Source organism: Monodon monoceros, unplaced genomic scaffold, assembly GCF_005190385.1.
Source record: "Monodon monoceros isolate NGI ecotype Baffin Bay Population unplaced genomic scaffold, NGI_Narwhal_1 Super_Scaffold_1, whole genome shotgun sequence".
Lineage (NCBI taxonomy): Eukaryota > Metazoa > Chordata > Mammalia > Artiodactyla > Monodontidae > Monodon > Monodon monoceros.
In genome coordinates, this window is record NW_021703765.1 from 51,464,732 (window position 1) to 51,489,908 (window position 25,177).

The window sequence follows — 25,177 nt, forward strand, 5'->3', positions numbered from 1 at the left end:
TTTATTTTCGCAAAGATGAAAATGTACACATGAGGAAGACTTTATACACATTAAAATGCTATGAAAATATTTAGTATTATAACTTTATATCTTTGCAGAACATAATAGAAGAGATTGGTATGGTAGATATATGTATTGCAGTGGCCAAGTTAGAGATCTGTTTTTTTGCTATAGTTACACATTCCTCTATTCAATTAAAATACATTTACTGAATTCCTAGTATGTACCATATACATTAGGATTTTGAGTTGTATATTTACCATGACATACTGAGAATGCATCCATTTTTGGAAACCCTGAATAGCAGATTTATACTGAGTTAGTTGTTTCTGGTTGTTTCCCAGGGAGCCACCTGATTTTTTCAGTGACTAAAGAAATTGCTTTTTAAATCTTGCACATTCTTGCCTAGAGTTTATAATTCTTTAATGTTAAAACTCTACATTCTCTGTTCTATTCAGATTTATCAAAAGTTATTTTAAAGAGACTGTATTGAAACCTAAACATGACCAGAAGTTCTGTAGAGTTTTTTTTTTACTACTTTGTTAACCTCAATTTGTTTCATTTTTAAAAACGTTTTTCAAAGGCAGTATAAATAATTTTTGTCAAATAAAATGTGACTTTATTTTTCCTTATAAAATGTATACCAAATTTTATGTAACTTTGAAACTCAAACCATAGTGATTTTTTTTTGTAGTGAAAAAGCTAATAAATAAGCAGTGTTTTGGTATGAAGCTATGTCAAGCTATCTGTGGTAATGTAGTGATAATGACGAAAAGATTTACAGAATCTGAGTCAGTGAGTCACATTAGTTCTTTCCTGAATGATTGTTAGGATGGTGGAAATTTACTATTGACCTCCACATTCAAGTCATTCAACCACCGGCAATGACTTTACCTAAGTACAATGAAAGGGAATAAAAGCTGCATCACAAAGGATAATTCTTTGAATTAAAGATAGATGTGACAGCCACTACACTACAAATGAAAAGTAAATATTTCATTGAGAAGATATGAGTCTATGGAGCCTGAAGGATGGAGGATATCAGATCTCAGGTCACACTGATGCACACAGCTCTTAGAGGAGTGAAGCCACTAAACATCACATCCTACTTAATGACAACAATTGGACTGCAAAGACCACTATAATTGACCTCCATGGCTATCTTCTTTCTATTTTTCCTGGCTCCAGGCCTGGTCACTATTTGCCCTGTCCATATTTTCATTAAGCCACCCTGCCCAAAAGGCAGGGGCAGAGTCAATTCTATTTTAATGACTGTCAAAAATAAACTTTGTTGTAGTTCAGTATCCTTCTTATTTTGGTGTTTTTGTTTGTTTGTTTGTTTTGTTTTTGTTTTTTTGCCACCAGTTTGACTCACTTTAAGGAATTCTTCCTCATATCCAAGATTCAGTAATCTCTTTAGGACACTCTAATCACATCAGTCAAAAGCCTCTTATGGTGCTCAGACAACATATTTCAAGTGCCCCAGCTGGATATTAAAGGTCCTCTGTAGTCTTGTTCCTCAGACTCTTCTGACCTCCAGCACACCCCTCCATGTACCCAGTGTTCCAGCTGAATATGTTGTCTGTTCTCTTGGCATATGCTTTGCACTTTTCTGATAAATAAGGCTGTTGCGTGCAGTGTAAGGAACTCCTGTCCATTTAAAACTGTCTACTTATGTCAAACTATTTAACAGAGAAACCAAGCTCTCTTAAATGATAATCCAACGAAGAGAAATTCATCCTTCTCTGTATAGCTCATCACAGAGATTGCTTTCTTTGCTCTAGAATAACATGTTCTTGTTTTGTTTTTTTTTAAATCACAAACACATTGGATAAGCTTACTGTTATGTATTGTTGTGAATTATGTTAATGCAATTGTCAGGCCAGAGAAAATAGGCACATAAACAAATGAATAAAAGTGAATAAGTAAAACTTCTGCATATTTTGATGGTTTTACTTACATACGCATTTATTGGTCTTTATGGAGGACAATGAAAGACACAGTGGTCCTGTTTATAATATTTTACAATCTTTTCTCTCTAGTCTATTCCTGATCACATTTCTATAAACAACAAAAATTAAAGTATTTAAATCAAAAGAATAAAGGGACAGGCAAAGGAAAACCTTGAGATTTTATTGCATAGTCTGTGGGGCCTATTAAAAGTTTAAAGCAGGACTTTTTTGTGTGTGGCTTAAACAATAGGATAGTTTTTATATGTGTTTTTAAATATCATTTATTAAGAAGGCTGGAGGAAAAAAAAAAGATGCCTGGAGATAGGCAGCTTCCAAGATTGGCTTAGCATTTAAGGATATCTGAAAGAACCCTGGCTTCTCTCCATCTTTCCGTTCTGGTATCCTAGGGGTATGGCCAACAGTAACCCCCGCCCCATCATGGCCACAGGATGGCTCGTGGAGCTCCAGGCAGGATGTCCTCACACAGCACTGACCCTGCAGATTGCTTTATTTATTTATTTGTTTATTTATTTCTTATTGGAGTATAGTTGCTTTACAATGTTGTGTTAGATTCTGCTGTACAACAAAGTGAATCAGCTCTATGTATACATATATCCCCTTTTTTTTTGGATTTCCTTCCCGTTTAGGTCACCACAGAGCACTGAATAGATTTCCCTGTGCTACACAGTAGGTTCTCATTAATTATCTATTTTATATACAGTATCCATAGTGTATATATGTCAATCCCAATCTCCCAATTCATCCCACCCCCCCTTTCCCCCCTTGGTATCCATACGTTTGTTTTCTACGTCTGTGCCTCTATTTCTGCTTTGTAAATAAGATCATCTATACCAATTTTTTTTTTTTTTTTTTTTTTTGCGTTACGCGTGCCTCTCTCTGTTTTGCCCTTTTCCCTTTCGGCGCTCCGGGGCCCGGGGCCCCGGCCCCCGCGCCCCTGCCTCATGGGCCCAGCTGCTCCGTGGCATGTGGGATCTTCCCAGACCGGGGCACGAACCTGTGTCCCCTGCATCGGCAGGCGGACTCTCAACCACTGCGCCACCAGGGAAGCCCTATACCAATTTTTAAAATAATTGTTTCTGCTTAGATGAAGAACTGGTTCAACAGTGAAGAAGATGGACTAGAGATAAACAAGACTTGGGAGTATAGACACCAACTCATCCATAAGTAAATGATTTGATGTGAACAAAGAAAATGCAAGAGCAAACATAGAATGGGGGAGAGGGTTTAGTGCTAATTAGAAAGTATAATTGATGGGATCAGTTTATTGATTGAATGTGAAGGGATATGGGAAATTTAGTTACTTGAAACTTATAGGTTGGGTGGCTGGGTGGTTCAAGTTGACAACAAATTAGACAAATGTGTTGATCACATATTATGTGTAGGTACTATCTAACACATGAGGGGTGGTTAAAATAAACAAAGCACGCTTCTTGTCCTGAAGCGGCTTACAGTCTAGTGGGAGTGTTGCCTGGCTGTAGCATAAGACAAGATGTGAAAAGCCTGAGGCCAGGGTGTGTGTGCCTTGTTCAGTTATGATTTGACACTTCATAGATGCTTAGTAAATATTTGTTGGGCGACCTAAGCCTGGGAGGGAGAGAGGGAGGATTAAGCCCTCTTCATTTGTCTTACTCAATATGTGATTTTCTCTGTTATAGTCCTCTTGACATGAGACACACCTTTGAGACAGTGCCTCACTTTTCACAGAGAATCTGTCAGATGTTGGGCTTTATATATAATTTTCAGCAGTTCTTTTCAACTGCTTTCTGCTTATTTCATGATTGACTTGAAGGCTTCTTTAGACACTTTTTCTTTAGACAGTGAACTCAGTAACACAAAAGCTGCCCTCAAGCCTAAAGCAAACTCTTGATTTAACAATAAACCCTGAATTACTAGTTTTTCCAACCACTGAATGCCAGTGGATCTTTTGAAGTTTCTTATAAGAATCACAAAAAGATGAAAGCCATGTATATCTGTGTGCACACACACACACACACACACACACACACCTGTGAGGGAACAGATGCTCAATTGGTGATGTTGAAAGATTTTAGAAAATATGTTATTTCTTTCTTTGAATAAACTTCCAGTCAAAGAAAGTAAAACTCACAGGCAATAGAAATTAGGAAATGTGTTTAAAAGTTGGGAAATTTACTCCAGTAAAATATCCTTTCAAAAATAGAAGTTTTATAAAGGCTGCATTTAATAAAGTATTTTAGCCTCTTTCCATAAATTGGTTTATCATTTATTTTCTTGTAAATTTTAATGCCTCTAGCATTCTAAACTAAAATCAGTCATTTACTAATCCAGGTTAGAGTCTTATATATAGATATGTATGTTTCTGGGTCTGCCATTACTATTGATAAAATATTCTCATAAACCCCTTGTGAAGCAATGGAAAAACACCGAAAACAGTTGTATCCACTGCCTGGAGAAATGAGATTCAACCACAAGCATATGAACAAAATGGACATATAAGTAGGACAATAATAGTGTCTTAATTGCTTTGCTAATGAACTTTTCCATTTCCTTAAAACAAGAGGATTGCTGCTTCACTTTAATGTGGCATTTCTGATGCTTATTAAGTATTATGTGCTTTTAGAAGAAAAAAATTCTTAAGATATAGATATGTGCGATGCCCCACTTTTTCTTATGTTTTCTATTTCTAAATCTCAAAGAGAGAGTAGACAGGTTGAAAATTGCCTGAAAAACATATACAACATATGGATTAGACATACAGCAAATGTGTAACACTCACAATTAATAAATGGTCTACATAGATTAAAGTACTAGCTTTATTTTAGTTAGTACTGAGTCTTGCTAAGTTTCCTTCTAAATGGTTTCAGCTGTACAAGACTATTATAAGCTTCTGATTAGAAATCTCCATATTATAATGAACTAATTAATAAATGTAAAGAATAATTGCATTTTGAAATAGCTGGAATTAATGGAATAATAATGGGAAATGGCATTAGTTATTTCTTTTACTATAAAACCTGCTTGTGGAATGTGGAGCGTAGATAAACTTACAGTGAGGTGAATTCTACCAGTTAGAACTCTGAAATCTATAGCTGTAATTGAACCTACCGATTGAGCACCCAACCAGGATATAATGTAGTTGTTCTTGATTGGAACTTGACAAAAATCTGTGTGTGTGTGTCTGTGTGTACTTTAACAATCTCTTAGGGAATGAATGAGGACAGCCAGTTACAGAACAACTGTATTAGGCCATCTGTCAGTTTCTTAAGTTGTATTCTGTTTATCACAGAGTCTATGAAAGAAGTATTTATTTAGTGTGGCATTTTCCAAAAGCATTTGACTATACAATCGTCTGTGCCTGTGAAACTCCCAGCAACTCAGATTTAGTTTTCAGCACTAACAACTCATTGTTAAATGCTGATGTAGCCATGGTTCCAGACTGCTGGAAATGGTCCATAAATGAAAGAAAAAAGTGTTTCCACTTAGTATATAGCCTGGTGATTCAGAGCACAGTCTCTGGAAACAGACTGCCTGGCTTCAACTACTGGCTCTACCATTTGTTAGCTGTGTGATCTCTGACAAATTACCAAACTTCTTCCTGTCTTAGTTTTCTCTTCTTGAGGTTAGAATAGCAAATATAATGACATCATAGGATGGTTGTAAGGGTCAGATGAGTTAATACATAAAAAGCACTTAGAGCAGTGCCTGGCAAATTGTATACACATAGAAGAACTTGCTAATATTATCAGTAGTAGCAGTGGTAGTATGGTATCACCTCGTCATTTAAGGATGACAGTACAGAATTCTAATATTGTTCTGTTGATGGCAATATATTGTTGGAATCTCAACTTCTTTCTGAAATTTTGTTTTAAAAATGAATAAAATACTTCATAATGTTATTTTCTACCAAGTGTTCATTGTATAGCCATCAAGTGCATGACAATATTCTGGCTTTTTTACAGAAAAATTATCAAAGATATTTATTAATAAGTCTTAAAGAACTTGTAACCTGAACTAAGGTCAATTTTCCATGCAATCAGATTAAAATCTGCCACAGAAATTCATATACTTTCATAGGCTTGTCAACAATATCAACAAAACAGTCTCAAATCTTTCATGTAGTCATGAAAAAACATGGCAGGAATTTCAATCCATTGTTTGGAGAAACCAAGATACCATATGCTCAGAAAAAATTATGATACAATGTCCTCTGATTAATACTATAAAAGTAAAAGAACCAAAACTATAAGAGCTGAAGGATTTCAGAGGGATGAGAGCTCACATTTAGGTAGAATGAGTGAGGAAATCTTCATGGAGGGAGTGGTATTAGAGCTAGATCTTGAAGAATATTTTTAATTTCAGTAGCTCTAGAGGTGGAAAGTAGATGGGGTAAGGAAAAGTGGTGGAGACACTGTGCATGTTAGAAGAAGGAATGATGCAGACACGTGTAGTGTGTGGGGAATACCAGCAGAGCTATGGAGAGTAGTGAAAGCTATTACGTTCTATGCGAGTCAAATCCGAATGACCCAGATCTCAGCATTACTAAATAAAATTGTGTCAATCTTTTTTATCCAGTCTTTCAAAAATACATTTAACCTTTAAAAATTTCACAAAAATTGAACAAAAAGATTTTTACAGCCCATTAAAATCAGATAGATAAAAACAGTCAATGGTGAAAAAGGAATTATTAATATTTATATTAAAGTATTTAAAATGACATGTTCTAATATTCAGTTAATGTAAGGTGAACATATCCATAAGTGCCTGGTTCATATGAATAAATACTGGAGAACTAAAATTACAGTTAATAGCACTGCGTAGTTTTGAGACTAAGTTGAACTGTGCCATACAGTAGAAAAAAGTCTAGAGGGGAAAACGATTTCATCAGGAATGGCCCCCTTCTTTGACTGAGCTTTATAGGAATTCCTGCAGAACGGGAGTAATGAACCCTCTTGAAGACATCTTTCCAGAAATAGTAAACCCTAAAATGTGGTGTGAATAAATATTACTTATAAATTTACATTGTCTGCTTAGATGGTATCAGGAAAAAGCCAAGCTAAAATACAATGTAATCAATGAAAAAACGCTCTACTTTGGGGAATTGAGATATTTTAGGACAGTATCGTGAAATGAGGAAGACAGTAATTGAATGACAAGAATAAAGAGAAGAGGGCTGGGCATCCCAAGGGTGAGAAAAGAGAGTTGCTGAATAAGAATGTGTCAGACTGTCACCCAGTACTACTGAGGGAGGAAGCTCCAGGGCTTCAGTAAACCCTGGTAGCACTGCTTTCTCTGGGCACTGCCAAGACAGAGCTTGGCAGGTAGAGCACTGGCTAGATTCCAGCCCCTCAGCTGGGCATTTGTGCAGGGCACAACCTGCACAAATGTACCTAGTTGCCCTGACAGGCTCACAGTGGTTTGTAGTAGCCTTCATAGGAATAACCTTATAATATACAAAGGTATTTCATCAGACTACTATAGCTCACTGATAATATCCCTGAAGACTCTCCAACTCTTACGTGTAGCAAGATCATACATTTTTCTCAGCAAACCTCTGATTTTTAGTATCTCCTAAGAAACAGGATAGCTCTGAGCTTCTCAGGCAAATGCCACAGTGAAAGTTAGAAAATGAACAATCTAGCCAGCAAAATAATAAAGTATGGGCAATGTGGTAGGCAGAATGATGCCCCCCCAACCCACCAATGTCGATGCCCTAATTGCCAATGTAATTAAGGTTAAGGACCTCAAAATAGAGAAATCCTGGATTATCTGGTTGGGCCCAATATAATCACATGAGATTTTATAGCACAGAATTTTTTCTGAATGGAGTCAGAGAGATGCAGTGGAAGAGGAAGCAGAAGAGAGATGTGGGGAAAAGGGAAGTCGGAGAGGTGCCAAGCGTGAGAAGGATTCCACACTCTGTTTCTGGTTCTGCAATGGAGGGCCAGCCTTGTGTGAGGACTAGAGAGAGGCCCCAAAACGAAAAGTAGGCGCCAGCAGACAGCCAGAAAGGAAGCAGAAACCTTAGTCCTACAACAAACAGCAGGGCACTGGGTTCTACCAACAAGCCGAATGAGCTAGGATTCTTCCCAGAACCTAATACCTTGGTTTTAGCCTTATGAAACCCAGAGCAGAGGGACCTGTCAAGCCCACTCAGACATTTGATGTACAAAACTATGAGATAACAAACTTGTGCTGTTTTAAGTGTAAAATTTGTGATAAATTGTTATAGGAGCAATAGGAAACTAATACAGGCATCATATGTTAGCAATAAATATGACTGTAAATACGACTGCCTCATGGAAACCAGGTTGCAGTTGTAGACAAAGTGTATTTAAGCCTTCATAATCTCTGAGAGAAAGCCATGTGTTATCTACTCAACTTTACAAAGGACCCTTCCGATGCCCCTTTCAGTTTTAACCTTCCTTTAAAGTTCCCTTACCCAAATGAATCTGGTTTCATGCTTGGCACTTACATTTTACTTACTCTTGACTTTAACTTTTCTGTTGGTAATTTGTCTACCTTGACTCTGTCTTCCTTGTTGCCTACCATTCAACACTGCTATTGTTTATTAACCCAAGATGACTTGATTTGACCCTTTGTCCCAGTCAGCCTAGCACTCACGCCTTGAGGCATCAATTTGGCATCTTATCCAGTGTCTGGCTCATGGCTAATTCTCTGTAGGTTGGGGACACATTCACTAAAATTTGACCATTCCTGGGTGAACTGATGCCGCTGAGTTTCTGAACAGGCAAAACTGAGATTTCAGTGGCAAAGCTGAGTTTCCAGCTTGGCAAGGCTGACAGGCTATTCACCTTGTCAGCCACTTGGCCTCTTCTTTTGCTAGGACTTGTCCTTGCACATTTTACATAATTTAATAGTTTCCCAACCTGCTTATGACTCTTCTCATATCTGCTTTTCCTTTTATATTTCACTGTGTATTAGTTACTTGCTTGAAGAAAGACTGTAGGTAAGATTGAGAAATGGATGGAAGCAGAACACTAAAAGCTTAAGAAAAGCATCACACAGCTGTCTGCTGGAGCTTCAGTCAAAAAAGTAGCTTCAACCATGGAGGAAATAACTCTAACCCACAACATTTAGAAAAATGCAAAAGCAGTGGTGCTTTCATTTTGTCTATCATTGTGTTGCAGAAGTGATGCTCCCTCCCCTTTTATTTTCTTTAAAATGTGGTATAGGTCGGAGGATAGTTATGTCTCCTTCTTTATTGTTCTTTATAGAATTATCCAGTGGGAGAAACAATCTGGATTTGGACTTTATAAGATCATTTTCTAGACTATTTAGAGCTTTATAAAGTTTACCAAGCAAGTCTTTTCAGAGTACATATTATGCTAAAGCAATATATATAGTGTTTACAAGAGTAAATTAAAGTCATTTTTATAACTTCCTAGAATTGGAGTGGCTTCATAAAAAACTGGACTATCGTTAGTAGACATTACCTGAATTTCTTCTGTGAAAATGTGAAAAGCCCTTATAGAGGTCAAATAAGGTAGCTATTGCCCTCAAAGGATTTGAATTTATATTCTAAAAGATATAGTAAGATTATAATAGGATATATCTCTCTCTAGCTATTCTGTCTATTCTATCTATCTATCTATCTATCTATCTCTCTATCTCTCTCTCTATCTATCTACATATCTACCGAGAGAGGGAGGGAGAGGGAGGTTGATGGATTAAAATAATGGGCTCACATAATGATTGTGGGGCTGGCAAGTCTGAAACCTGTAGGGCAGGCTGGCAGCCTGGAAATACAAGTAAGAGCTGATGTTGCAATCTTGAGTTCAAGTTTTGCAGGACAGGCCAGCAGCCTGGAAACTTAGGCAGAATTTCTATGTTTCATTCTTGAGGCAGAATTCCTTTTCTTTGGGGAATCTCAGTTTTTGCTCTAAAAGCTTTCAACCGATTAGACGAGGCCCATCCATATTATGGAGGATAATCTGCTTTACTTATAGTGAACTGCTTATAAATTTTAGTCACATCTAAAGAATACCTTCACAGCAATATCTAGACTAGTGTTTGACTGCAGAACTGGGCACTATTGCCTAGCTAACTTGACATAAAATTAATCATCACAGACAACTGGTTGTCAACTTGGCCTCCATACACATCTCCATAACCATATTTAATCTCCAAATAAAATCAAATAACAAAGTAATTCTTCTACCAAACATGATACAACGATTCTGTATACAACTGAAAAGGTACTTAGCTTTTCCCTAAAAAAGGATGCAAAGTTGTTGGGATGTTCTCCTTGACATTGTGTTTAAATACTATAACATAAAGTTAACAATACTTAAATATCATAATGTAAAGTTAATACATCTTATATTGTATGAAGAAGGGAGAAGAGATGGAAGAAAAATATATTTGCTATATATGTGTGTGTTTCTGTGTTGTGTGTATATACACAAACATATTAATAACATATAAGGGATAATTATAGTCCTCATTTCTGCAACTGATCTTGTAGTTATAGCTGGTATTTATAACTGCCTTCTTCTACTACCCATTCTGTATTCCCTTTGTTCTTATTAAGCACCTCAGCTGGTCGTGGTTCTTTATCTGGTGGGATGATCCCACCTTCATTTCTGATGGATCTGGGACATTACTAGCTCTGCTGGAATTGGGTCATCGTAGTTTGCCGTTGACTTTCACCATAGGGCATGCCAGTCGGCTTAGTCCATGTGGGCTACTATAACAAAATACCTTAGACTGGATGGCTTATAAACAAGAAACATTTATTCCTCACAGTTCTGGAGCCTAGGAAGACCAAGATTATGATGCCAGCAGATTTGGTGTCTGGTGAGGAACTGCTTCCTCATAGCTGGCACCTTCTAGCTGTAAACGTGGGGGAAGAGGAGCTAGGAGCTCTGTGGGGTCTCTTTTATAAAGGCACTAATCCCATATAAGGGATGTAATCACCTCACAAAGGCCCCACGTCCGAATACCATCATGTTGGGTGTTAGGTGGGGTGCTGGACGGCACAAACATTCAGATAATAGCACAGTACTAGGAGACTGGGTGGCTGCTTCATGACTGTGAACCTCCTTAAGGATGAGGCAGTGCACGAAATGCTCAGGCAATGGCAGTGAAGGCAGGAGCTTGCTCTTAAATTTTCAAAACATTGTAGAAAACTTTTGATTTCAATAATAGTTAGATGCCACTTAGAAGGCAAATCATATTTGTTTCCTAATTTATGTTTCAATTATGATGGAGTGAAACAATTCAGATGTATTATAAAGAATATATGTTACTCCTACAACTCTTCTATTTTTTCAAAAGGTATTTATGATCAAGTTGCAAAAAATAAAAGGATATATTGCCTTCTCTGATTAAAATATTTAGTTATTATACAAATCCAAAATAAGGATTGCAACTCTGCTATAAAAATGCCGTGAAATATAATGCTACTGTAGCTGAAGTCCTGTTTTGCATATAGTAGAACCTTTTGATTATTTTTCAATAATCAAAAGATCTTTTAAGCAAGCTCTCATTTATTTAATATGTCCTATGAGGAAATGGCATTCCTATGAAGGGTAGAATCTGGGGGAATGGGGTTTATGAAGTCTAGATTACCTTAGGAATATGAATTGTTTCCTTGAAACAGAGGGAGAAGAAACCTATGGCTTGCTTCGATTCCCCATTTTGGGATAAGGAGTTCTCTTGGAGAACTAGGCCTCTCCTTAAGGTAAGATCAGAAAGTGCACTGAGAGTTACTAAGTGCCAAGCTCAGGAACAAAAACAAAGGGATGAAATCCATCAGAATGCCCATCTGCCAGCCTAGAAGAAAATGAGGACTGTAGACTGTTTTTAAGATTTGGAGTTACTGTTAAAAATATGTAAAATTCTGTAATCTTTTTAGTGTTCCCATATTTGTTAGTTTTGTATGCCAGTTTCTTACTTTCTAACAGAAGCAAAATCTTAGAGTCAGTAGGTCGGTGAATTTTATTTTATTTCATTATTTTATTTTTGAAAGAGTGAAAGACAGGTAAGCTGAAAAAACATTTCTATAGCTAGGCTTGAGGAACATAGAATCCCAAGGGAGAGTGTTGGTAGTAACAGTTCTCAAGAAGAGAAAAACATTTTGTATGCTATGGAGACTGCTACAAAGGAGAAAAAGAATTTCCAGATTATTTTCAAAGCATAGAGATAACAGGCTAACAATTTTCCAAGATCTAGAGTATCTCTTTTTGTTTTTTTTTTTTTCGGTACGCGGGCCTCCCACTGCTGTGGCTTCCCCCGTCGCGGAGCACAAGCTCCGGATGCGCAGGCTCAGTGGCCACGGCCCACGGGCCCAGCCGCTCCGCGGCACGTGGGATCCTCCCAGACAAGGGCACGAACCCGTGCCCCCCGCATTGGCAGGCGGACTCTCAACCACTGCGCCACCAGGGAAGCCCTAGAGTATCTCTTTTTATCAGATAAATACATAAACTAAACATTAGCAAATTTAGGTCATGTGGTACTGATATTCCAACCATGAATGAAGCAATGTCATTAGCTCACTTGTGGTTGGCCACTTAGAAAAACCTACGGTTTATTAGTTAGATCTTTGAATTAGACAACAAGGGTTTCTGATGTCAAACTTTCCTTATGCGTTCAGTATACTTAAATTTATGCCAAGTGTAATTACATGATTACATGTTTTATATCTCCAAATATTATCAACTTTATTTTTGTTGGTAGTGTTACATACAGTCATGGATAATCATCCCACATACAGGTGATGAAAAATACCTAAAATATATTCAAAGTACTTAATTTGCCATTAAGGATTAATTTGATTGTGATCATTACCTGGTTGAAACACTATTGCAAATCTAAATCAATTTCTGATAGTTTATGGGTCATTTAAAATAATTGTCCACAGCAAAAAGTATATAAATTAGTTAATAAAAGTAGTTCTATCTCTTTAAGGGAAATCAAACATTTATTATCCATCCAAATTAAATTTAAGTTTAATCTGGACTGTGGGAAACCTGCAAATGACTCTGTTAATTATCAGATAAGCCTAACCTAATCCATACCTAGTCAATAAAAAACTCTCTAAGAGAAGCCCTGGTAAATGTGAGTGGAGACTGCCAATTTTATAGGGCAAATATTATTTTTGAAAAAGTTTTGAGAAGTCATAAAAAGTGCCCAATAACCACTTTATTTGTTGTGCAGCTGTCTTGTCCATCATGAAGCTGCATTAGTGTTTGGGGTCAACGTCACATACTCCTGGAGATGAAAGGAGAATATTTCCTGTCTGTTTTTCAGTACATATAGTTGGGGAGTAGTGGCTGCAGAGGGACAGAATTGGGTATCTTAAATTCTAGATTCACTCTGCATTCATTCATTCATTCACTCATAAATTCTCTTGCACCCTGTGCCTCCTTATCAGCCCTTTTTATTACTGCTTACACTATGCTTGACAGGTCAAGAGATTCCTGCAAAATGTATCTGTGAACTTTGATTGCTGTGGGCATGGAAATTAACAAATGGTCTTAAAAGGCTGCAGTGCTAAAAACAAAACAAAATGAAACTCACAGGCCATACTGTGAAAATGAATTGCATCATTGCTTCTGAGTTCTGTTATCTTTTCTATTGACTTCACTTCTATTGCATTTTCTATTTCTTCCATCAGGTTATGCTGTCTAGCAACTTCCATGGCCCATTTTAACACAACACATCTAATTACATATAGGTATTATTAGGACTTTTGAATGGCACAGAAATAAATGGAAATGTTTGTATTGTATATCAGAGTATAAGCTAGTTATTTACAGAAATTGGATATTACCTTTTTATTTTTCTTCTAAAGCTTTAATACGCATTATTTTTAAAAATTAAGAACTACACCAGTCTTCTGGAGTCCCTAAAAATGTTTGCCTGAACTTTCACCCTATTTAACCACTTTGCACCTTCAAGCAGATTTTAACCCAACTAGGCTCTTTTTATTCTTCAAACTCACCGGTACTCTTGCTCTTTCCTGATTAACATGGAATCATCACTACTCTATGTGACACACCCAAAGCTTTCCTACCTTCTTTAAATTTCTGTATGTGTTTATCTCAGCTTAGAACATTTACTATTAATGACCCTCTAGGGGGAAGGGAGGAGGCCTTTCAGGTAGCACAGTGAGTAAGAGCTTAGATATAGGAGGCAGGCAGCCTGGGCTTAAACGTGGCGCTTCCTAATGCTGTGATGTCCGTAATTCCATAACCTTCCTACAACTTCTCTTTACAGATCCTTAAACTTGGAAAAAGAAAAGTAAATGAATTGTCACTGTAGACAATATTTCTTTTCACTCTCAAAATGTTCTGGTTTGGGCAATACATTATATAGCCACACAACTGGTATTGCAAGTTGTACATGTTAGTGGTACTTGCTAGTAACCTTGGCCAGAGCAACCATAAGATATAAAATGGCCTAGTTTGAGTGTCATATCTTGTATTAAGCAGTAACTGCGAGAAGGTTATAGTAACAACCAGGAGGGTAAAGGAGAGCAAAGAAGAGATAAAACACGCAAATTCAGAGTAATCTTCTGAATACTTCAGACATGATTGTGTTATTTTGCTGTCATGCAAACAGGTATGTCATAAATCTGATTATTCATTCCATAATTCCTGTGCCTGGTTGTTATTATAATGATTTTTTTCTCTTTCCTGTCATTGTGTTCATATTTACAGTCACTTGCTTCTTTATAATTTGATTGGTATATTACATTATTCTTATAGAAATAGTCATACCAAAGATTCCATTTGCTCCTCTACATTTTTTCAGTCACTTTACATACAAGTAGGTAGGGTCATGGACACCAGTTCTGGTCAGAAAATTATGGGAGGGGTGCTCTGTGTCCTTTCTAGGCTGAGGCTGTGTAAAGGCTTGCTGCTTTTCCAACTAGTGGAAATCCCAGAGAGTGGGTCTCCATTGGGCTGTCTAGACCACACCTCCTGTCCATCTGCAGGAGACATGTGCTGTGATGTGGAAACACCCTTTGGTATATGAAGCCACAGAGAGTTGGAGGCTATTGGTTATGTCAGCATCACCTAACCTGTCCTGACTAATACAGAAACTGCTACCAGGAGAGATGTGCTGCTGTAACAAACGAGCCAGAATCCTCAAGTGCGTGGCCCTGGGTTTGGTGGCTACTGAGTAAATGACTATCAAGCTAGAAAGGTAGCAATCATTTTTTTTCAATAAACTTTTTAAAAGTTTAGAACTGTTTTAGATTTACAGTAGCAATCTGTTTTTGCAGGGGCGAAATATTTTATAAAACTGGAACCTGTGATAATTTGGGAAGCAGATCTTGTAGTCTACCTGATGTAGCTCTCTGAGAAGAGGTTGGAAGATAGAACAGGAATAGTGTGTGCTGGTTGCTTTGGGGTTGTATTTCACAGGGTATTAGCAGAAAGAGGTGATTTCAGAATAGAAATTGTCAATTTGCAGCTTAATGAAAGGGAATGAGGACATTTAGACGTTTTACTGTTAAAAGAGTCAACTGCTTTGACATCTAGTAGTAAGAGGCTTGAGAAAGACTTTTTGAGAAGCCTACTCAGTACCATCTTTCAGCTAATTAAAATGCTTAAGGGAACAATTAAACTAAGTATCAGAGCCCAGAAAAAAACATTTTTTCTCCACTGAAGCCCAAGGGATTCTAGATGCCACCGTTAAGTTTAGAGAAAGTGAGAGTTACCAGGATGAGAAAGCAAACAACTATTTTCTCTATGAGAACTATGTCTCAAAGAGAACGTTAGATACATTTACTGGCACATCGGGCTAACTGGAGTGGACTGGATAAGAAACTCTTGAAATTTTTGATATTATTATATTGCCAAAGAAACCACTGAACTAAAAGAGATGGAGCCTTAAAATGACCCTAGTCAGTTTTAGGATAAGTTTAAGTTATGCCGTGGCAACAAACAACTGAAAATACTAGTGGCTTACAACAGGCAAAGCTTATTTCTCCTTTGCACAGATGACCATCATAGTTGGCTGTGCTCTGTATGTTCTCTTTATGCTGGGTCCCATCTGAAACAACCACTGTCTGGTACGTTGCAAATCAGAGTGGCAGAGGGTAAAGAGAGCATGGAAGCAGGTCCTACCGTAGAGGTAACACATGCCACTTCCCATAGGATCTTGGCTGAAACAATGAGAAAGCCAGAGATTAACTGAGGGGACATGTGATCTCCTTGCCTGGAGAGGCAGTGAATATTCATGAGCAGCGATGGAGACAACCATGTGATACTGACGTCTTGTGGGCAGGAAGTGGGCTCAGAAAACTGCATAGCCACAATGAAGGTGAAATTCCCCAAGGGTCAACTCAGATGTGAACAAGAGTCAAGATAAAGGACTCAAGGATTATTTTCCACCCCAGTCGAGGGTGCTCGCCACAATGTGTACTCAGTGGGATTTGGGGATTGGTACAAAAAGTCATTATTGTGCCTTTCCTATTTTTCTCTCCAGATGAAGTTTTCTGTTGTTGTTTTTTGTTAGGGCGGTAAGAGGTCTTTTTTATCCATAAGTCTCTGGACCTAGAAGAGCCATATATGAGCTAATGTAGAGATGACTGTGCATCACCCAGAGACCCTGGGCTTTCGCCTGAGTCTTTGGCTGGAAGTTTTATGTGATCTCCCTTGGGAGGTGGTTAAATGTGGCCCATCTGTTGGAAGAAGAGAGCAGAAGGATATGCGGTGACTAGATGGGTAAACTGGAGCATAGATGGTAATGCTCACCAAATACTCCATTTTCCCCTCCATTTCCACTCATGTGACCATGATGGCCAATGACCTATGAGTGGAAGCAAAGTGTCCTTTCAAGGCTGAGATGATGAGAAGCTCACACATGATCTGCAGCCTCTCCTTCCTGGTGTGGAGCCTGAGCAAGCCTTGCAGGGAGCACACTCACAAGAGGAGAAGCCTCTGTGGGATCCACCTCTGAGGGGCAGTGTGGGGCAGAGCCTCCTGCTATCCCGCATGAGGCATGAGCCTGAGTGGTCAACCGACAAAGACCTACTGTATAGCACAGGGAACTCTGCTCAATATTATACAACAACCTAAATGGGAAAAAAAATCTGAAAAAGAATAGATACAGGTATATGTATAACTGAATCACTTTGCTGTACACCTGAAACTAACACAACCTTGTTAATCAACTATACTCCAATATAAAATAAAAAGTTAAAAAAAAATCAACCATTCTTATGTCAAGTGCCTGCACTTTGGGAGTGGTTTGTTCCTCAAGCCTAATCTAGTCTATCGAGTTATGCTGGGTAAAGCTGAAAACTCTGTATAAAGCAGACTTTTTAAAAAAGGTCATTTTAGTTTCCCTTCACATTTATGAGGACACTTTGTGTGGCTTATCCCCCTTATTCACCCATCTCCCTGCTCCTGGGGGAAAAATAAGTATCACAAGAATAACTGTGAAGAGGCAGAGAGCCTGATCTAACCATAAAGGCTCTGTTTCAAATGCAGCAAAATGTGGTTAGAGAGTTTGTTTTTCCCTCTCCACCTAATGGTGCATCAGAGGTTAGACACACTCAGGAAAAGGTTACTGAGAATATCCTTTGGGAATTCCATAATGGGCGTTGGCTCTTTGTACATCGCTTCTAATCAATGCAAAATAGCAGATTGTGGGTTCCATAAGGAAAAACGCAGACATTTAGTCACATGAACGCACACAAATCCAAAAGAAGAATGAATTATTAATGATTCTGTGGTTAGGCTCAACTTCAATTAATAAATAATTTAGAATGCTGTAGACAAGGAAACCACATTATAATAAAAAATAAGGTAGAGTCTTAACCAGAAACCTCCAAATCAACATTTAAGAGGTCATTTCTCAACATTGATAATTCCTAACAGTGTAGCACTGTGCTCAGTCCACTCCTGCTTATTCATAGCAACACCCATAGACCAGCATGAGGTTTTTATTAGTATTTACATACTTCTTTTCATAAGTATATGATGGTATATTGTAAAAAGGACATAATTCAAGATGTAATCTGGCCTGATACAATGAAAATAGATACACCCAAAGCAGCTTTCACTAACACATATCAAGGCAACAAACAAACTTATTTCTGCTTGCAGTAATGCCTAGACAGTGCCAGAGTCTTTCAAATCCCAGAACTACTTTAACACAAATTAACAACCATCTTAAAAAGTCGTGCTATAGCAGGTACTCTTCTCATTTAATGGTCCATCTGCTGCTTGTGGCTAATGTATGGGCCAGTCACTTATTCTAGAATCTACCAGCATTTAGGCTTCAAGATGAAATGAGAACAACACCATGAGATGCTGTTTTCTTTTGATATGCACTTGGTAAGCACTCCTTGTGTTCTCTGAGCTTCAGAGTTAAAACTACTTCAATAGGATGTAGACATAGGAAGAAATTAATCTGGGAAGTCCAATTTGAGAATTATTTTCAAGAACCTCTCATCCCCCCTCACTCCTCTCCCTCCCTCCCAGGACAGTAATAGAAAAAGGGAAAAATGAGTTCAAAGTTCCTTTTCAAGCTGCTTTTGGCAACGATTGCATATCTAAAAACCAAGATATTTTGGGTGGCTTCACGTTCAGTAAACTCTGTGTGATGTTTCCTGTCACTCCCTGTGCAGCTAATTTTTGGAGAGTGTGACATTAGAGACAGATAAAACTGTCTCTAAGCATAATTTAGTTTTCATAATTTATGGTCTTTCAAAACCTAGAATTTATTCTAGGCCAGACGAAGTATTAATCGTGTGGACTGTCTGGAGCTTTTGTCTGAGATGATAGAATTAGAAAATAAAGATGTTGATATAATGCTCCATTTTGTGCTACTGGCTTATTTTCATTCTTATTTCATGTTAAAAGTAATAGCCTTTAAAAAATTGCTTATACAAAGTTAACAAATGTAATAAAAGGAAATAAGAGCCCTGTGAAAGCCTCTGGTTCTACATTTTATTACCCAGTGTTTAGCTTTTTTTGTTTTCTTCTCAGTCCATTAAATAGATACAATAGTAGAAATGCCTCAGAATTAAAAGAATATTTGCAAATTTGATCATATACATTGAGTTCTTATGAAATAGGTATTCTATAATATAAAGTGGGTTAAATTTTTAGAGATGTACATCATTTATATATAACTGTACGATAGGCAATTAAAATTAAACTGTATTGGTGTATTTGCTAAAATAAAGATGAATGAGAAGAATTTTTAGAAGAATTTGTTTTCTAAGGAAAAAAAGAGGAGTCCTCATGCTGACATTTATTCAATGGCTGTCTAGTGTTTTAGTGCCTGAGTCTCATGGCAAGGGACTCTTTCAAGTGATAGATTCCAGAGTGTCCTTATTCTAGTGATTGGCAATAGACAGCTTTGGGCTTAGGAATCAGCATTTATAACCAGCAGCTCAGGTGATGCTAATGTGCATGGTCCCTGTCCACACCTTTTTTAATATATATATAGGTAAAGATAAAAGCTGACAGAAGAGAGATTAGCTGGATGGGAAGAGAGGAGCCTCCTGTGAGGGACCAGGTATAGTAAATAAAAATTTAAAAATTCCCTTGGTAAAGAAAACCAAGGGGGAAAAAAAATGAAGAAATAGATGGACTATCCAAAAGTAGTTAACAAATAGGAAAAGCCAGTCTATCAAACCTACCTAGACCAGAAGCAAAGTTAACAAGTGTAAGAGAATGATGAGAAAGGAAGTAATTGGATAACCTTCATATTATTGTATTTTAGTTTTTCTTTAAAGTTTTGTATTGGCAGTTATCTTTTTCTATCATTGTGTTTTTAATGTTTTCCTGTCCCCTCTACCCCCACTGCCCTGACTCTTCCCTGCTTGGAGAAATAACTTGTTCCCTCAACAGATGTTCTTTGACACCAATTTCTTGTGTGAGGAAAGCTTAAGAAGTAAGAAATAATAAAAACATAAATGAGGAGAAATTATCCTCCTTGACTCATGGATCCTAGTCTTGGGGGCACAAATAAATTTGGAAACAATTTTGAGGGATTCACAGACCCCTTAAGCCAATCCTCTGGATTTATTATTTTTTCCCTAGAGTTTTAACACAGTCCTGCTTAAGCACCCTGGGAGAAGAGCTTGGACACCTTTTTCAGAAATAAAGTTTTTTTTTTTGAAAAAATGTTTCTTATAACACAAATACAGAAAGATACCATTAAACAGATTTATAATTTAACAAATTCTTATAAACCAAAAAACCTTAAGAATTCAAGAACCCACTTCAAGAACCCCACTCACAAACCCTCAATGCAACTCTTCCTAATCACCAGTTCCACTCTCTACCCGAAATGAGGATACTATCCGCACTTTATTGGAATCACTTTCTTGCTTCTGTAAAAATGGTTTTATCATCCAAGTGTGCATCCTAAAACATTGTTTCACTTTTCAACACATACTTGGGTTGTCTCATTTTTCTTTCATCTTTCTTATCTTTTCCTCTTAAAATTAGTTATTTTGGAAAATCAGGTGGTTTTAACTGTAGTTTCCTGGAGTATGAATGTTGCTGATTTGATAGTCATGGTATGTTTCACATGTCCTCTGTATTTCCTATAACTTCGTAGTTAAATCTAAAGACTTGATTAGATTCCTTTTCTTCCTTCCTTCCTTTCTTTTTTTAAAATAAGTTAATAGGTGGTGGTATTTTCCTTTATTAGGACATTACCTCTCTTTTGGGATGTTAGTAACCATTGGTATTTGATGGCTGGGTCCATTAATTCACTGGGGATTAGAAACTATGACATTTTAATTCCATCACTTTGACTTCATTTATTTGTTGGAATATTTTCATAAAAATGTTTCCCTTCATCAACTATTTTCTTATAAAGTGGTACAGTTACTATAAAAAAGCTTAGATATATATACATATCATCTTTTCAAGATAATTAATTGGATCCCTATCACTCTCAAAACTTAGTTTTTTTCTTTAAATTTGATACAAATTCATAAGCTTAAATATATCTACTGTTTCAATCTGTTCCAATTAATATCCTCATTGGAGCTTAAATTATCTCAATTAATTTGTCAGAACTTCTTTAAGTTGGCTCCTAAGTCATTTCAACATGACTTTCGTAAACTTCAGTAGCTTTCTTTCTGACATGAAAGACGGTTTTAGCTCATTTTTTTTTAACATCTTTATTGGAGTATAATTGCTTTACAATGGTGTGTTAGTTTCTGCTTTATAACAAACTGAATCGGCTATACATATACATATATCCCCATATCTCCTCCCTTTTGCATCCCCCTCCCATCCTCCCTATCCCACCCCTTAGGTGGTCACAAAGCACTGAGCTGATCTCCCTGTGCTATGCAGCTGCTTCCCACTAGCTATCTGTTTTACATTTGGTAGTGTATATATGTCCATGCCACTCTCTCACTTCGTCACAGCGTACCCTTCCCCCTCACCATGTCCTCAAATCCATTCTCTACGTCTGTGTTTTTATTCCTGTCCTGCCCCTAGGTTCTTCAGAAACATTTTTATTTTTTTTTTAAGATTCCATATGTATGTGTTAGCATACAGTACTTGTTTTTCTCTTTCTGACTTACTTCACTCTGTATGATAGACTCTAGGTCCATCCACCTCACTACAGTAACTCAATTTCGTTTCTTTTTATGGCTGAGTAATATTCCATTGTATATATGGACCACATCTTCTTTATCCATTCATCTGTCGATGGACACTTAGGTTACTTCCATGTCCTGGCTATTGTAAATAGAGCTGCAATGAACACTGTAGTACATGACTCTTTTTGAATTCTGGTTTTCTCAGGGTACATGCCCAGTAGTGGGATTGCTGGGTCATATGGTAGTTCTATTTTTAGATTTTTAAGGAACCTCCATACTGTTCTCGATAGTGGCTGTATCAATTTACATTCCCACCAACAGTGCAAGAGGGTTCCCTTTTCTCCACACCCTCTCCAGCATTTATTGTTTCTAGATTTTTTTGATGATGGTCATTCTGACTGGTGTGTGGTGATATCTCATTGTAGTTTTGATTTGCATTTCTCTAATGATTAGTGATGTTGAGCATCCTTTCATGTGTTTGTTGGCAATCTGTATATCTTCTTTGGACAAATGTCTATTTAGGTCTTCTGCCCATTTTTCGATTGGGTTGTTTGTTTTTTTAATATTGAGCTGCATGAGCTGCTTGTAAATTTTGGAGATGAACCTTTTGTCAGTTGCTTCATTTGCAAATATTTTCTCCCATTCTGAGGGTTGTCTTTTCATTTTGTTTATGGTTTCCTTTGCTGTGCGAAAGCTTTTAAGTTTCATTAGGTCCCATTTGTTTATTTTTGTTTTTATTTCCATTAATCTAGGAGGTGGGTCAAAAAGGATCCAGCTGTGATTTATGTCATAGAGTGTTCTGCCTATGTTTTGCTCTAAGAGTTTTATAGTGTCTGGCCTTACATTTAGGTCTTTAATCCATTTTGAGTTTTTTTTTGTGTATGATGTTAGGGAGTGTTCTAATTTCAATCTTTTACATGTAGCTGTCCAGTTTTCCCAGCACCACTTACTGAAGAGGCTGTCTTTTCTCCATTGGATATTCTTGCCTCCTGTATCAAAAATAAGGTGACCATATGTGTGTGGGTTTATCTCTGGGGTTTCTATCCTGTTCCACTGATCTATATTTCTGTTTTTGTGCCAGTGTCATACTGTCTTGATTATTGTAGCTTTGTAGTATAGTCTAAAGTCAGGGAGCCTGATTCCTCCAGCTCCATTTTTCATTCTCAAGATTGCTTTGGCTATTTGGGATCTTTTGTGTTTCCATACAAATTGTGAAATTTTTGTTCTAGTTCTGTGATAAATTCCATTGGTAACTTGATAAGGATTGCATTGAATCTGTAGATTGCTTTGGGTAGTAGAGTCATTTTCCCAATGTTGATTCTTCCAATCTGAGAACATGGTATATCTCTCCATCTGTTTGTATCATCTTTAATTTCTTTCATCAGCGTCTTACAGTTTTCTGCATACAGGTCTTTTGTCTCCTTAGGTCGGTTTTTTTTCCCCCATATGGAAATATGAAGCATTTATTTTAGATATCAGAGAAAAACAGAGCTAAGTAATCCAGTTTTACTGCAGCAGTATAAAAATCATCCCTTCACCACAGTGTAAGATTTAAGTGCATCTGCACAAGGGTACAATTATATAAAATGTAGTAAGATTACTGCTGCCCTGACAAGTACTTCCAGTCCCTACCCAGGTCCTACTGCAATACTGATGGCCCCAATAGTTTCATGGAAGCAAGTCATTAAAAAAAAAATAATAAAGCAATTAAACAGACACATCAACGTGCCTCAGTGACCATATATTGAACTCAAACTTTATATATTTAAATGTTACATTTTCCTCCCACTAATAAATCTTTATTTCACTCAAACTTGAACAATAAATCTTCCATACTGAAGTATCTTCCTTGCCTAATTAATTCAAAGGAAAAAACCAAAATGATTAGTAAAGAAAGATGTAGGGATTAACACACCCTTTTAATTTGTTTTAAATATTTTTAAGTTTTAAAAATTGTTTAAAATTTTTAATTTCTAGTAAGAAAACATTATCTGAATGAATACCCTAATGGCAAACTACTGTAAAATGTTTCAGCTGCATTTGGGGCAGAGGGGTAGGGATTATCTTCAAAGCACCCCAGCTTTCTTCATGAGAAGACCAGAGGTACACTGGTTTGTATTATTGCAACATCCATTAGGTGATCTAAGTTGCTTTTCCTTCAGCAGGGGCTTTATTTGTCAGAAGAGCATTATGCTTTACCTCCAAATTTGCCCGACAATTTACTGATAAGATTCATAGCCTTTGGGTTGTTCTGATATATTGACATATTTCCCGGGTTCTGAGCCACATCCTGGAAGGCCATTATAACTTCTGGATCCTGTATAGCCATACAAGTACCTCTGGATCGCTAAGAATTTCATTGAGCCCAGGCATTCCTGCCATTCCAGGCATGCTCCCTCCCATTCCAGGCATTCCTCCAAGAAAATTACCAGGCATTCTGCCAGGAAAGCCACCTGGAAAAGAGCCATACCGATCCCCTGATTGTCGTCTGGCTTCTTCCTCCCTCGGAGCTCTCTCATATTCTTCCCTAGCCTTCTTGACCCTTTCTATTCTTTCTTTGATCTCTCGCTCTTCATGTATTCGCTCATACTTTCTCCTGTGTTCAGCAATTTTCTGGGCCCTTGGTTGAATTTCTTTCAGCATTGCACTAGTATCTTCATCATAATCCAGCTTACAGCCATGGGCAAGATCATGGGCAGCTTCTTCCCAATGGCCCAAAAGTCTGTGTGCTTTCCCCCGCCATTTGTATGGCTAAGCAGAATCAGGATTTATTTCAATAGCTGTGTCACAGTCTCGGAAGGCAGCATTTGGCTTCTGTAATTTGATGAAGACACTTGATCTCTTGGCATACAGAATGGCCAAACGAGGATTTCGCTTGATTGCATCTGTGAACAAGTCAATGGCTTTCTGTAGTTCACCATCATTTAGGGCATCAATGGCAGACACTTTTTTATCATTTGCCTGATCCATCATCTCCTCAGTTATGTCTACATTTTCATCTCCCATTTCTTAAGGGGCATCAGGTTCTGGTTCAATCACACCTTCGTTGTTAATTTCTAGATCACTTTCCTCACTTGATGGTTCGTCTGTCTTTGTTTTCCTCCTCCTTTTTACTGTTTTTTCTTCCTTGGTATTTTCTTCCAATTTAGTTTTATGAGTAACAGGTGGTATTTTACCCCCCATGCTCTCCACCCACTCCCTCAGGGAGCACATTTCCTCGGTGTGCAGAACACTTGGATCCTGCTTGCACATTTTCACGAAGGCTCGAAGCTCACTCACTTTGAGGGTGTCTATGATCTGGAGGCAGCGGGAGGCAGCAGGAGGTGGCAGGCGCGGCGGAGGCTGAAACCCAATCCCAGGCCCAGGTGCTAGCTCAGCGTGACAGCATAGAGGGGGCGGCTGCTGTGAGGCAGAACAGACTAGAACCTCCCTGGCCGCTGGCTCTGCCCACCCAACGGTCTCGTGACCCTGGGTCCTTCTCCCATTCATTCCTACTCTCTGCCGCTTTCCTGCACACTGGCTAGAATCTTCTAGAAGTGTGGCTGTTCATGCTGTTGCTTGCCTCTCCATGCACACCTCTCTATGCACGCATTCTTATATTCACTCAGAACCAGTGCTCTCCTTAGATAGGTTTATTCCTAGGTATTTTATTCTTTTTGTTGCAGTGGTA

General features: G+C 37.7%; 1 pseudogene; it reads right to left on the bottom strand.

Moving 5' to 3' along the window:
• Window positions 1-23,695: 23,695 nt before the first annotated feature.
• Window positions 23,696-24,996, bottom strand: LOC114892757 (annotated as a pseudogene).
• Window positions 24,997-25,177: the final 181 nt, after the last annotated feature.